An 11,742-nucleotide genomic window follows, 5' to 3' on the forward strand; every position below is an offset into this window, starting at 1 on the left:
TATGAGTTTATTGAGCATGATTAGTCTTATTTCTATATGTTTCCATCTTTATTCTTGTATAGCATGAGTAGCTTTACATGTTAGCATTTCAGTTAATTTGATTTATTGCTAATAGATGAGCATGAGTAGTTTTCTTCTTAAATATTCAGTTTTAGCATGTTTCTTTTTGTTATATACATGCTTATCGAGTTTTTGTGAGTTAGATAGCGCTTATTAAGCAATTCACTTATAGTTTGCATTTTCTCCTACTGCAGATAAAGGTAAAGGGAAGCTATAGTCAGAAGGAAAGCGACAAGGAGATGTGTGGTGGATGTGCGATGCCTGGACTATGGAAGCCTTGAGACTAGAAAGGAGTTTCTTTTAGTTTTCTTTTCCTTTTGCTATGTTAGAAGTATTCGGGATGGTATATGTTATCTTGATGTAATTAGGACATAGTAGATGAATTATGATCTTGCGTGATGATTTCTGGTATAGTTCTCTTTTGTTTTGGATTATTTATTGCATGAGTTGTTTGCTATATGTTCCAGCCTCCTGTGGCTGATGTATATAGTGTTTGTATTTAAGATATTGTCACCTGTACAGGGGTGATGTTGCCGAAATTTTTCGGTAGGAACTTCTCTGGGGCCGTGATAAATCTAAGTGTTGCTAATAATAGCATAAGTAATACTAGTAAGTAGATTTAGTAGTTAAGTAACAGTCATCCTTAGAGAGTAGTATAGAATAGTAAGAAGAGTGGTCGTAACAATGCACGACGACGGCGGCCAGGTGCGACCACACGCGGCCAGGCACGGCCACGCGCGGCCACGCGCGGCCAGGCGCTGCCAGGTGCGGCGTCGCGCACAGATGAGAGGGGAGAGGGGAGAGGGATTACCTGCGCCGCTGCTGGAGAAGGATTCCGCCGACGCTGCGAGAAGGAGATCGGGTAGAGAGCACAAGGGATACGTGGGCTAGGATTTAGGGATTTAGGGTTTTTTTTAGAAACAAAAATATTTTGTTGTCATTTTTTGTCCCTAATTTTTGGGATGAATTTCTAGATTCACCTCAAATTTTGGGACGAATTTCTGGATTCGTCCCAGATTTTGGGACGAATTCCAGGTTTCTTCCCAAATTTTAAACAATTTAAAAATAAAAGAAATATTAATCGGAGGCATTAAATATGGACCTAGAGATGTCGGAATTTCATGAAACAAGTTTCTATGGGTTCCTAATTTTTTCATGATCTTAAAAATATCCTCATCCATAATTTTAACATATTATATTGACTGTGGTGAATTTTTTTATTAAGCATTAGGTCATATTCATGTTAAAAAATCACCACACTCAATATATTAGTTTAAAATTTAGGATAAGGATATTTTTAAGATCAGGAGAAAAGTATGAACGCATGGAAACTTGTTTTAATAAATTCCGAGATCTCTAGGTCCATATTTAGGCCTTCCGAATGATATTTATTTTATTTTTTAATTTTTTTAAATCTGGGACGAATCCTAGATTCGTCCCAGATTTTGGGATGAATTCCTGGATTCATCCCAGATTTTGGGACGAATTCCAGGATTCGTCCCGGATTTTAGGACAAATCCAGGATTCATCCCAGATTTAAAAAAATTTAAAAATAAAAGGAAAATTAATCGGAGGCACTAAATATGGACCTAGAGATGTCGAAATTTCATGAAACAAGTTTCTATGGGTTCCTAATTTTGTACTAATCGTAAATATATCCTCATTCATAATTTTAACCTAATATATTTAGTGTAGTGATTTTTTAAACCAAATTTCATTAAATTCAAGTTAAAAAATTACAACACTCAAAATATTAGGGTAAAATTATAGATGAGGAAATTTTTACAATCAGGAGAAAATTAGAAACTCATAGAATCTTGTTTCATGAAATTCTGACATCTGTAGGTATATATTTTAAGTTTTAGACGCATATTCAAACATACGTTAAACGCTAACATAATTAATTAACATTAAACTATCTATGTTTCACTAAATATGGACCTAGAGATGTCGGAATTTCATGAAACAAGTTTCTATGGGTTTCTAATTTTCTCGTGATCTTAAAAATATCCTCATCCATAATTTTAACATATTATATTAACATATTTATTTTTTAATTTTTTTAAATCTGGGATGAATCCTGGAATTCGTCCCAAAATCTGGGACGAATCCAGGATTCATTCCAGAATTAAAAAATAAAATAAATATCATTCAAAAGGCCTAAATATGGACCTAGAAATCTCAGAATTTAATGAAACAAATTTCTATGGGTTTCTAATTTTCTCATGATCTTAAAAATATCCTCATCCATAATTTTAACATATTATATTGACTATGGTGATTTTTTTTTATTAAGCATTAGGTCATATTCGTGTTAAAAAATCACCATACTCAATATATTAGGTTAAAATTCAGGATTAGGATATTTTTATGATCAAGAGAAAATTATGAACACATAGAAACTTGTTTCATTAAATTTCGAGATCTCTTGGTCTATATTTAGGCCTTCCGAATAATATTTATTTTATTTTTTAATTTTTTAAATTATGGGACGAATCCTGGATTCGTCCCAGATTTTGGGATGAATTCCTAGATTCGTCCCAGATTTTGGGATGAATTCCAGGATTCATCCCAGATTTTAAAAAATAAAAATAAAAGAAATATTAATCTGAGGCACTAAATATGGACATAGAGATGTCAGAATTTCATGAAACAAGTTTGTATGGGTTCCTAAGTTTTTTGTGATTTTAAAAAATATCCTCATCCATAATTTTAACATATTATATTGACTGTGGTGAATTTTTTTATTAAGCATTAGTCTATATTCATGTTAAAAAATCACCACACTCAATATATTAGGTTAAAATTCAGGATTAGGATACTTTTATGATCAGGAGAAAATTATGAACGCATAGAAACTTGTTTCATTAAATTCCGAGATCTCTAGGTCCATATTTAGGCCTTCCGAATGATATTTATTTTATTTTTTAATTTTTTTTAAATCTGGGACTAATCCTGGATTCGTCCCAGATTCATCCCAGATTTTGGGACAAATCTAGGATTCGTCCCAGATTTAAAAAATTAAAAAATAAAAGAAAAATTAATCGGAGGCACTAAATATGGACCTAGAGATGTCGAAATTTCATGAAACAAGTTTCTATGGGTTTCTAATTTTGTACTTATCGTAAATATGTCCTCATTCATAATTTTAACCTAATATATTTAGTGTAGTGATTTTTTAAACCATATTTCATTAAATTCAAGTTAAAAAATTACAACACTCAAAATATTAGGATAAAATTATAGATGAGGACATTTTTACAATCAGGAGAAAATTAGAAACTCATAGAATCTTGTTTCATGAAATTTTGACATCTGTAGATATATATTTTAAGTTTTAGACACATATTAAAACATACGTTAAACACTAACATACTAATTAACATTAAACTATCTATGTTTCACTAAATATAGACCTAGAGATGTCGGAATTTCATGAAACAAGTTTGTATGAGTTTCTAATTTTCTCGTAATCTTAAAAATATCCTCATCCATAATTTTAATATATTATATTGACTGTGGTGAATTTTTTATTAAGCATTAGGTCATATTCATATTAAAATATCACCACACTCAATATATTAGGTTAAAATTCAGGATTAGGATATTTTTATGATAAGGAGAAAATTATAAACGCATAGAAACTTGTTTCATTAAATTCTGAGATCTCTAGGTCCATCTTTAGGCCTTCCGAATGTACTTATTTTATTTTTTAATTTTTTAAAATTTGGGACGAATCCTGGATTTGTCCTAGATTTGGGGACAAATTCCAGGATTCGTCCTAGATTTTGGGACGAATCCAGGATTCGTCCCAGATTAAAAAAATTAAAAAATAAAAGAAAAATTAATCGGAGGCACTAAATATGGACCTAGAGATGTCGGAATTTCATGAAACAAGTTTCTATGGGTTCATAATTTTTCCTGATATTAAAAATATCCTCATCCATAATTTTAACATATTATATTAACTGTGGTGAATTTTTTTTATTAAGCATTAGGTCATATTTATGTTAAAAAATCACCATACTCAATATATTAAGTTAAAATTCAGGATTAGGATATTTTTATGATCAGGAGAAAATTATAAACGCATAGAAACTTGTTTAATTAAATTCCTAGATCTCTAGGTCCATATTTAGGCCTTCCGAATGATATTTATTTTATTTTTTAATTTTTTTAATTCAGAGACGAATCCTGGATTCATCCCAGATTTTGGGATGAATTCCTAGATTCGTCCCAGATTTTGGGATTAATTCCAGTATTTGTCCCAGATTTAAAAAAATTAAAAAATAAAAGAAAAATTAATTAGAGGCACTAAATATGGACCTAGAGATGTCAGAATTTCATGAAATAAGTTTCTATGGGTTTCTAATTTTTTCATGATCTTAAAAATATCCTCATCCATAATTTTAACATATTATATTGATTGTGGTGAATTTTTTATTAAGCATTAGGTCATAATTTTCGCCTGCGCCACTGCTGGAGAAGGATTCCGCCGACGCTGCGAGAAGGAGATCGGGTAGAGAGCACAAGGGATACGTGGGCTGGGATTTAGGGATTTAGGGTTTTTTTTAGAAACAAAAATATTTTGTTGTCATTTTTTGTCCCTAATTTTTGGGATGAATTTCTAGATTCGCCTCAAATTTTGGGACGAATTTCTGGATTCGTCCCAGATTTTGGGACGAATTCCAGGTTTCTTCCCAAATTTTAAAAAATTTAAAAATAAAAGAAATATTAATCGGAGGCATTAAATATGGACCTAGAGATGTCGGAATTTCATGAAACAAGTTTCTATGGGTTCCTAATTTTTTCATGATATTAAAAATATCCTCATCCATAATTTTAACATATTATATTGACTGTGGTGAATTTTTTTATTAAGCATTAGGTCATATTCATGTTAAAAAATCACCACACTCAATATATTAGTTTAAAATTTAGGATAAGGATATTTTTAAGATCAGGAGAAAATTATGAACGCATGGAAACTTGTTTTAATAAATTCCGAGATCTCTAGGTCCATATTTAGGCCTTCCGAATGATATTTATTTTATTTTTTAATTTTTTTAAATATGGGACAAATCCTGGATTCGTCCCAGATTTTGGGATGAATTCTTGGATTCATCCCAGATTTTGGGACGAATCCAGGATTCGTCCCAGATTTATAAAAATTAAAAAATAAAAGAAAAATTATTCGGAGGCACTAAATATGGACCTAGAGATGTCAGAATTTCATGAAACAAGTTTCTATGGGTTCTTAATTTTTTCGTGATCTTAAAAATATCCTCATCCATAATTTTAACATATTATATTGACTATGGTGATTTTTTTTAAGCATTAGGGCATATTCATATTAAAAAATCACCACACTCAATATATTAGGTTAAAATTCAAGATTACGATATTTTTATGATCAGGAGAAAATTATGAACGCATAGAAACTTATTTCATTAAATTCTGAGATCTCTAGGTCCATATATAAGCCTTCCGAATGATATTTATTTTATTTTTTAATTTTTTTTAAATCTTGGACAAATCCAGTATTCGTCCTAGATTTTGGGACGAATTCCTGGATTCGTCCCAGATTTTTTGGATGAATTTTGGATTCGTCCTAGATTCTGGAACGAATACAGAATTCGTCCCAGATTCTGGAACGAATCCAGAATTCGTCCCAGATTCTGGAACGAATCCTTGATTTGTCCCAGATTTTGGAACGAATTTTACAACAAAAATATTGTTCGTTGGCAATTTGTGACAAATTTTTTTTATTGCTGATTTCGTTTCTAATTTGGGTCAAATTTTATATTTGTCGCCAAAATTGTTGCAATTTTGGGACGAAAAATTTTCGTCCCAAACTGTCATCCCTAAATTATTATTTTTTTGTAGTGATCTCTAATCAATAGCTAACTTGTAGAGGTGAATATATTAAAGATAAACATATCACAATTATATTCAAGACAAGCATATCACAATATACAATCTCAACGTAGCATAATAATAACATCATCACAACAATGTAGATAGATGATGAGGCGATAAAAGAGGCCCTCCAAGTGTGGGCCAAAGGAAAATACAACAATTAATATAGATGTCAAAGTTAAGATGATTAACAATGATCAACGGCAGTCAACGGTCCCACCAAAAATAGTCAAGCGGAAATTGACACCAACTGTCGATCGGGCATGAAGTGTCCGATCGGCCAGGTGGCTCGCTTGAGCAGAACTCCTGTCCGACTAGAGCATTACGACAAGAACATCAGATGCTCATTATGAATTGGAGGAACGTTAAGGTGATCGGAGCGCTTGTCCGGTCGGGTGGAAACAATATACTGAACCAAGTCATTGCGGGAAAAAGCAGCAGAGATCGACCGAGCGGAGGAGTCCTGACCGAGCAACTACCTCGCTCGTCTGAATAGTGGGACCATTCTCGTATCTCTTAATATCCCTTTGGGAGGTAATGCCGCTGACAACAGGGCATGATCAACAGACGGATCATACGACAGAAGCTTCTATTGTCTCATCAGGGATTTGTATGCCTTGTTAAGGTATAGTATCAGAGATACTTTTCTAACATATGCTTTCATAGGATAGTTGGGGAAATGTGATCGTGCCTTGAGGAGCGTGCACATCGCCCATTGGGGTACTATATAAAGAGGGGTCCATGCACCGGCGGAGGTATGTGCTATTCACTATTCATGCTTGTATTTTTACTGTTACTCCGCTTTCTTCTATTATTTGTTGGATCGAGAAGCGCTAGAGGAGGCACTACAACAAAAGTTACTTTCCACAGCGCATCATCAACGACGTACAATTAAAGCGCGCTGTTAATAATCATTTTTACGGCGTGCACAATTATGTGCGCTGTGAATAGTATAATATTTATACAAACGACAACGTGCAGAAAAAGTACGCTGTCAATAAACTTTTCTACGACATGCAGAGTGTGTTGTTAAAACTTAATATTAACGGCATGTGGAGCGCGCTGTTAATAGTTCACTACAACAAATATGACTTTCCATAGCACGTTATTAACGACGCATGGTTAGGGTATGTTGTTAATAATAATTTTTACGGCATGCTCAATTAAGTGCGCTGCGGATAATATTATTTTTTTATAAACTGTAACATGTCGAAAAATATATGCTGTTAATAAATTTTTTTATGCGCGTGTAAAATACATTGTTAATATTTAATATTAACAACACATTTTTTAAAATATAAATATTAACAGTGTGAGCAAAATTCACTGTTAAAAATTAGAAAAAATGTAGTGCTTTTGTAACTCAATGTACCACACCAGAATTAATCCGTGAAACCCTTCCTATGCCGCCGCCCATTCCTTCGCGCCTTGGCCTCTGCCCAAAACCCTATGCACGCCACTGCCCTGCGCGACTTCGACTTCGACTTCGTCTTCCTCTCTGCCCTTCGCCTCCTTCGTCCCTAACGCTAAGGCGACCTTCACACTACCCTCGAAGATGAGAACGAGGAGGAGGTGCCAAAGAATGGGGAGGATTTCGATTTTGACGGAGCCATGGCGGAGAAGGCAGCCGGCGCGATCAGGGTCAAATTAGGGTTCCATGGGAAGGGACGGGGAGAGGGATTGGGTGATCGAACTCATTGTTCTCTGGCTCCTTCCGCAACGCCAACGGCCAGTCGGACGCGGTCGCGAAGGTGGGCCAGATCTACTCCCGCGGCCTCCTACCTCAGCTCATCTCCTTCACCCTTTATTACCCAATGCAACGATTCCTATAGGCTCAAAACATCATCAACCCCATGGTCGTCATCGTCGTCGCCGTCCTCCTCTTCCATATCCTCATCTCCTAGCTTGTCGTCTTTGTCCTTGACTTCGGCCTTCTCGGCGCCTCCATCACTCTCAGCATCCCTTGGTGGGTGCTCGTCCTCTCCACTTGGCTCTACATCATCCTCATCCCTTGCTGCAGGGCCACCTGGACTGACCTCTCTATTAAGGTCTTCACCGGCATCTGGCTCTTTTTCAAACTCACTGTTTCATCAACCATAATGCTCGTGTAAGTCAACCCTCCAACTTTCTCCCCCTCTCTTCCTCTTCCCCCTCGCTCAAACTCACATTCATCATAGCTTGGAGATTTGGCACATCCAAGGTTTCGTGCTGATCACAGGCTACCTCCTAAATCCATAAATCTCACTCAATGTCATATCTATCTGGTAATCAATGACCACACAGCTTATCAATTCCTATCTAAATTTCTTACTGACAGTGTGATCGATTCCAGTGCAAATTAGTGGAATTGGGACTTCATGATCATGCTCGGCTTGAGCAATGCCGCAAGGTTTGACGACTACTGCACTTGCATCAATCTCCATGAATCATTCACTAATAACCAGAGGTTGTTTGTTGAAGTGTGAGGATAGGGAATGAGTTGGGGGCTACTCATCCTCGAGTCGCTAAGTTTGCAGTCCTTGTTATGGTGACGACCAACTTGATCCTTAGCTTGATCATTAGTGTGTTGGTCCTCATACTGCACACGCTCTTGCGCAAGCTCTACACCAGCAATCATTAATCTAACTCCTCTACTTTCCATCTCCATTTTCTTGAATGGAGGTTTGTCAATTCTGTCTAGTACAACATTGATCTAAAATTCTATAATTATTTTTTTTAATGGACGACTAACTTCAAGTGTTCACGAGGATGGATGATGTAGGAGTTGCTATTGGAAGTGGGTGGCAAGCCATAGTGGCTTATGTAAATGTGGGTGCTTATTACCTGATTGGACTTCCCATTGGCATTGTTTTTAGATTCAAGTAGTTTAGCTACTACTGTAAGTGAAAACTAAGATTTAAATTACTCTTTTGATCTGTTTTGATTTAGGAAAAATATTAAACAATTGTTTTTGATGCTGCTGTGGCTCAAGGAATATGGTGGGGATTGATCATTGGAGTCTTTGTTCAAACGATCTCTCTCATCGTCTTAATTGTCAAGACAAACTGAAACAGAGAAGTTCTCAAACTGCTGCTCACCCATGAAACACTTTTTTTTCATAAAAAAATATCAAAATTTTCATTGTCTGAAAATGGTGATAGAATTTTTTTCCCTCTTTTAACCTAATGAAATAGGACATATGAGAATGACCTCTGTTTGCAAGTGGACAAAGCGATCAAACGCTTGAAGCATACTATTGATGAAGATACTTTAGCGATAGTCGACGACATCAAGTGACTAGTCAGCAAAGTTAAGTTTTGTGAACATTTCGTGTAGTATGTGATTTACACTGAAAAAGAATTCTTTCATGTTGTTCAGTCACTTTGCTTATTCTTCAAATCCAGAAATATATTATACTTTTCTAGCAACTTCTGTAGTACAACTTAGGCATAGGAATAACTACTAGACTTACTAATGTAGCTGCATATGGTAGTTGCAGGTCTAACCTTTTGTTGTATGAATCTAGACTTGGGATGATTAGGTTTTGGTTCAAGTATTCTTGTTAGGTTTTGGTCCATAGTAAGCTACATTATCATTCTCTGCTTGAAATGGAATCACATAATTAGTTGTTACATTTCGATTTAGAACATTTTTCAAGATATACTTATTGTTCTTGTGAGATGTCATATTGATCTATTTGAAATGGAATCACATATTGTAATGTATGTTTTTTTAGTATAGTTAGCAACTTCTATGTTCTCTTTGTGCAACTACTTTTGAGATTCCAACTTACTTTAATTTGTTGTGTAAATACATATTGTAAATATTCACATTTGCAAGGCATGATATATTATTAGTTTGGGTGAAAGACAAGGTGCTTCCCTCTAATTTTCAATCTAACTGTTTTAGATTCTTTACACACCTACAAGGTAAAAAATCTGCAAAAACTTGGTGAAGATGAAGAATATGCTCGAATTATGGCAAGACTAGAAGGACTAGAAAAGATAGAGGAGCTTGAAAATAGAAATACTTCAAAAGATAACACTCAAAAGAATGAGCACAATTCGTGATGGAGATGGGGGTAGCAAAGCTAGAGATAAAGATAAAGATGAGGACATTGAGGTTGGTCATAGTCTCTCGACATCATATCATAAATATGAAGCTGAGAGATGAAGGCTAAGATAGAAGTCTTGAAAACGGCACAAACACTTGTGGCAAGTGGAATACTTGGATGCATATTAGATTAAAGCAGTGTTGGAACATTGTTGACAGTGAAATCTTTGATTGTTAGAAATTCATGATTTTTGTACTTGACTTAGAGAAATTTGTGAGCTTTGTAAAATTATTATTAGATGAATAAAAATTATGTATTCACATTTTTATTGTATTTTATAATTTTTTATTTCTATTTTAAGTGATCAATAAATTATGATAATTTTTAAATTTTAAATTTAAATTATATATTTTAAATAAATATTAGTGATAATTGTATGATATTTTAACTGCAGCGCGCATCACGCGCTGTGAATGTTGTTAACAACAGCGCACTGCAAATGTTGTTAACTGCAGCGCATGGTGTGTGTTGCGAATGCTCTTATTCGCAGTGCACCGTGTGCGTTGCGAATGCTTTTAACCGCAGTGCGCGATGCGCGCTGTCGTTGTTTTATGACTTTTAACAGCTTGCAGTTATGCAACGTGCAATGTGCGCTGCGGATAGCATATTTGCACTCTGCGGAAAGTCATATTTGGTGTAGTGAGGGGGGGGGGGTGAATAGCGCTCGTGGCTTTCACTTTTCGTATTCGAAAAAATGACGAGTTAAGTAGCGGAAATTAAAAGCACAACACAGAAAGAAGACCCAAGTATTTTTTACTTGGTTCGGAGCCTTAGGTGACTCCTACTCCAAGGCCCGCGATCGTTGATCGCTTTCGGTGGGCAATCACTATCAATTCGTAAATCTGTTTACAACTTTAGAGTACAAGAGCTTGAAAAGAATTTATACCGACAATACAAAGAAATGAAGAAGCTAGTTGTCAATCGTCGGAGTGTCGAAGTGATTCGGAGCAGTGCACAACTTTAAAGGATCGCTTGAATTCTGTCTATCGTTGTTGTTTGAAGCTGCAGTCCGAGGCTCCTTTTATAGCCTTTACAGATCTGATCTAGATCCTCGAAACTCGAGATCAGGTTTGACCCGAAGCGGATCAATCGATCGATCAGATGATCTCCTCCTCATCTGATCCTCCCAATCCGCTCGCTCCGCTTCGATCTGGTCAATTCCTATCCCCGGTTCGATTGACTGATAACCAGGTTCGGTCGACCGATCCCCTGGTCGAGCCCGGTCCACTCGCTGGAAATCTGATCTACGGCTTGGGGGTTCGGTCGACCGATCCAAACGTTCGATCGACCGATCCTGGTCAGTTTTACCCCTGCACAAAAATGTTAGTCTCCTGCAAAACAGAGTTAGAACATAACAAAATATATAAGAAAAATAGGTTTGATAGTTTTCGGACTGTCCGGTTCTGACTTCAGATTTTCGACCAGAAACCCTAGGTTGAACCGACGCCTACTGTTCCCTTAGCAGGGAACGCGTCTTCACCTACTCCACTCAGGAGGGCATACCTGATGCTAGTCTGGTCCTCCAGACCGACTGGACTTTCTGCCTAGGGTCACCACCCCCTAGGACCTAAAATTGTCGCCCCTTAGGGGTTTTCACCACCTAGGGTTACCACCCCCTAGGACCTAAGGTTACCGCCCCTTAGGGTTTTCTCCACCTAGGGTTACCACCC

At 36.0% G+C, this 11,742-nt stretch overlaps 1 long non-coding RNA gene across 5 annotated transcripts; it reads left to right on the top strand.

Moving 5' to 3' along the window:
- The first annotated feature begins 7,353 nt into the window (after window positions 1-7,353).
- On the top strand, window positions 7,354-10,053 carry LOC121976083. Of its 5 annotated transcripts, none has more exons than XR_006110510.1 (3): window positions 7,354-9,036; window positions 9,153-9,267; window positions 9,868-10,053. It is a non-coding gene; the product is annotated as an uncharacterized LOC121976083 (long non-coding RNA). The 5 variants fall into 5 exon arrangements; XR_006110511.1 differs by having other exon boundaries at window positions 7,354-8,857; window positions 8,951-9,267; XR_006110507.1 differs by having other exon boundaries at window positions 7,354-8,787; window positions 8,908-9,267.
- The last annotated feature ends 1,689 nt before the right edge of the window (window positions 10,054-11,742 follow it).

This window comes from Zingiber officinale, chromosome 4B, assembly GCF_018446385.1.
Source record: "Zingiber officinale cultivar Zhangliang chromosome 4B, Zo_v1.1, whole genome shotgun sequence".
Lineage (NCBI taxonomy): Eukaryota > Viridiplantae > Streptophyta > Magnoliopsida > Zingiberales > Zingiberaceae > Zingiber > Zingiber officinale.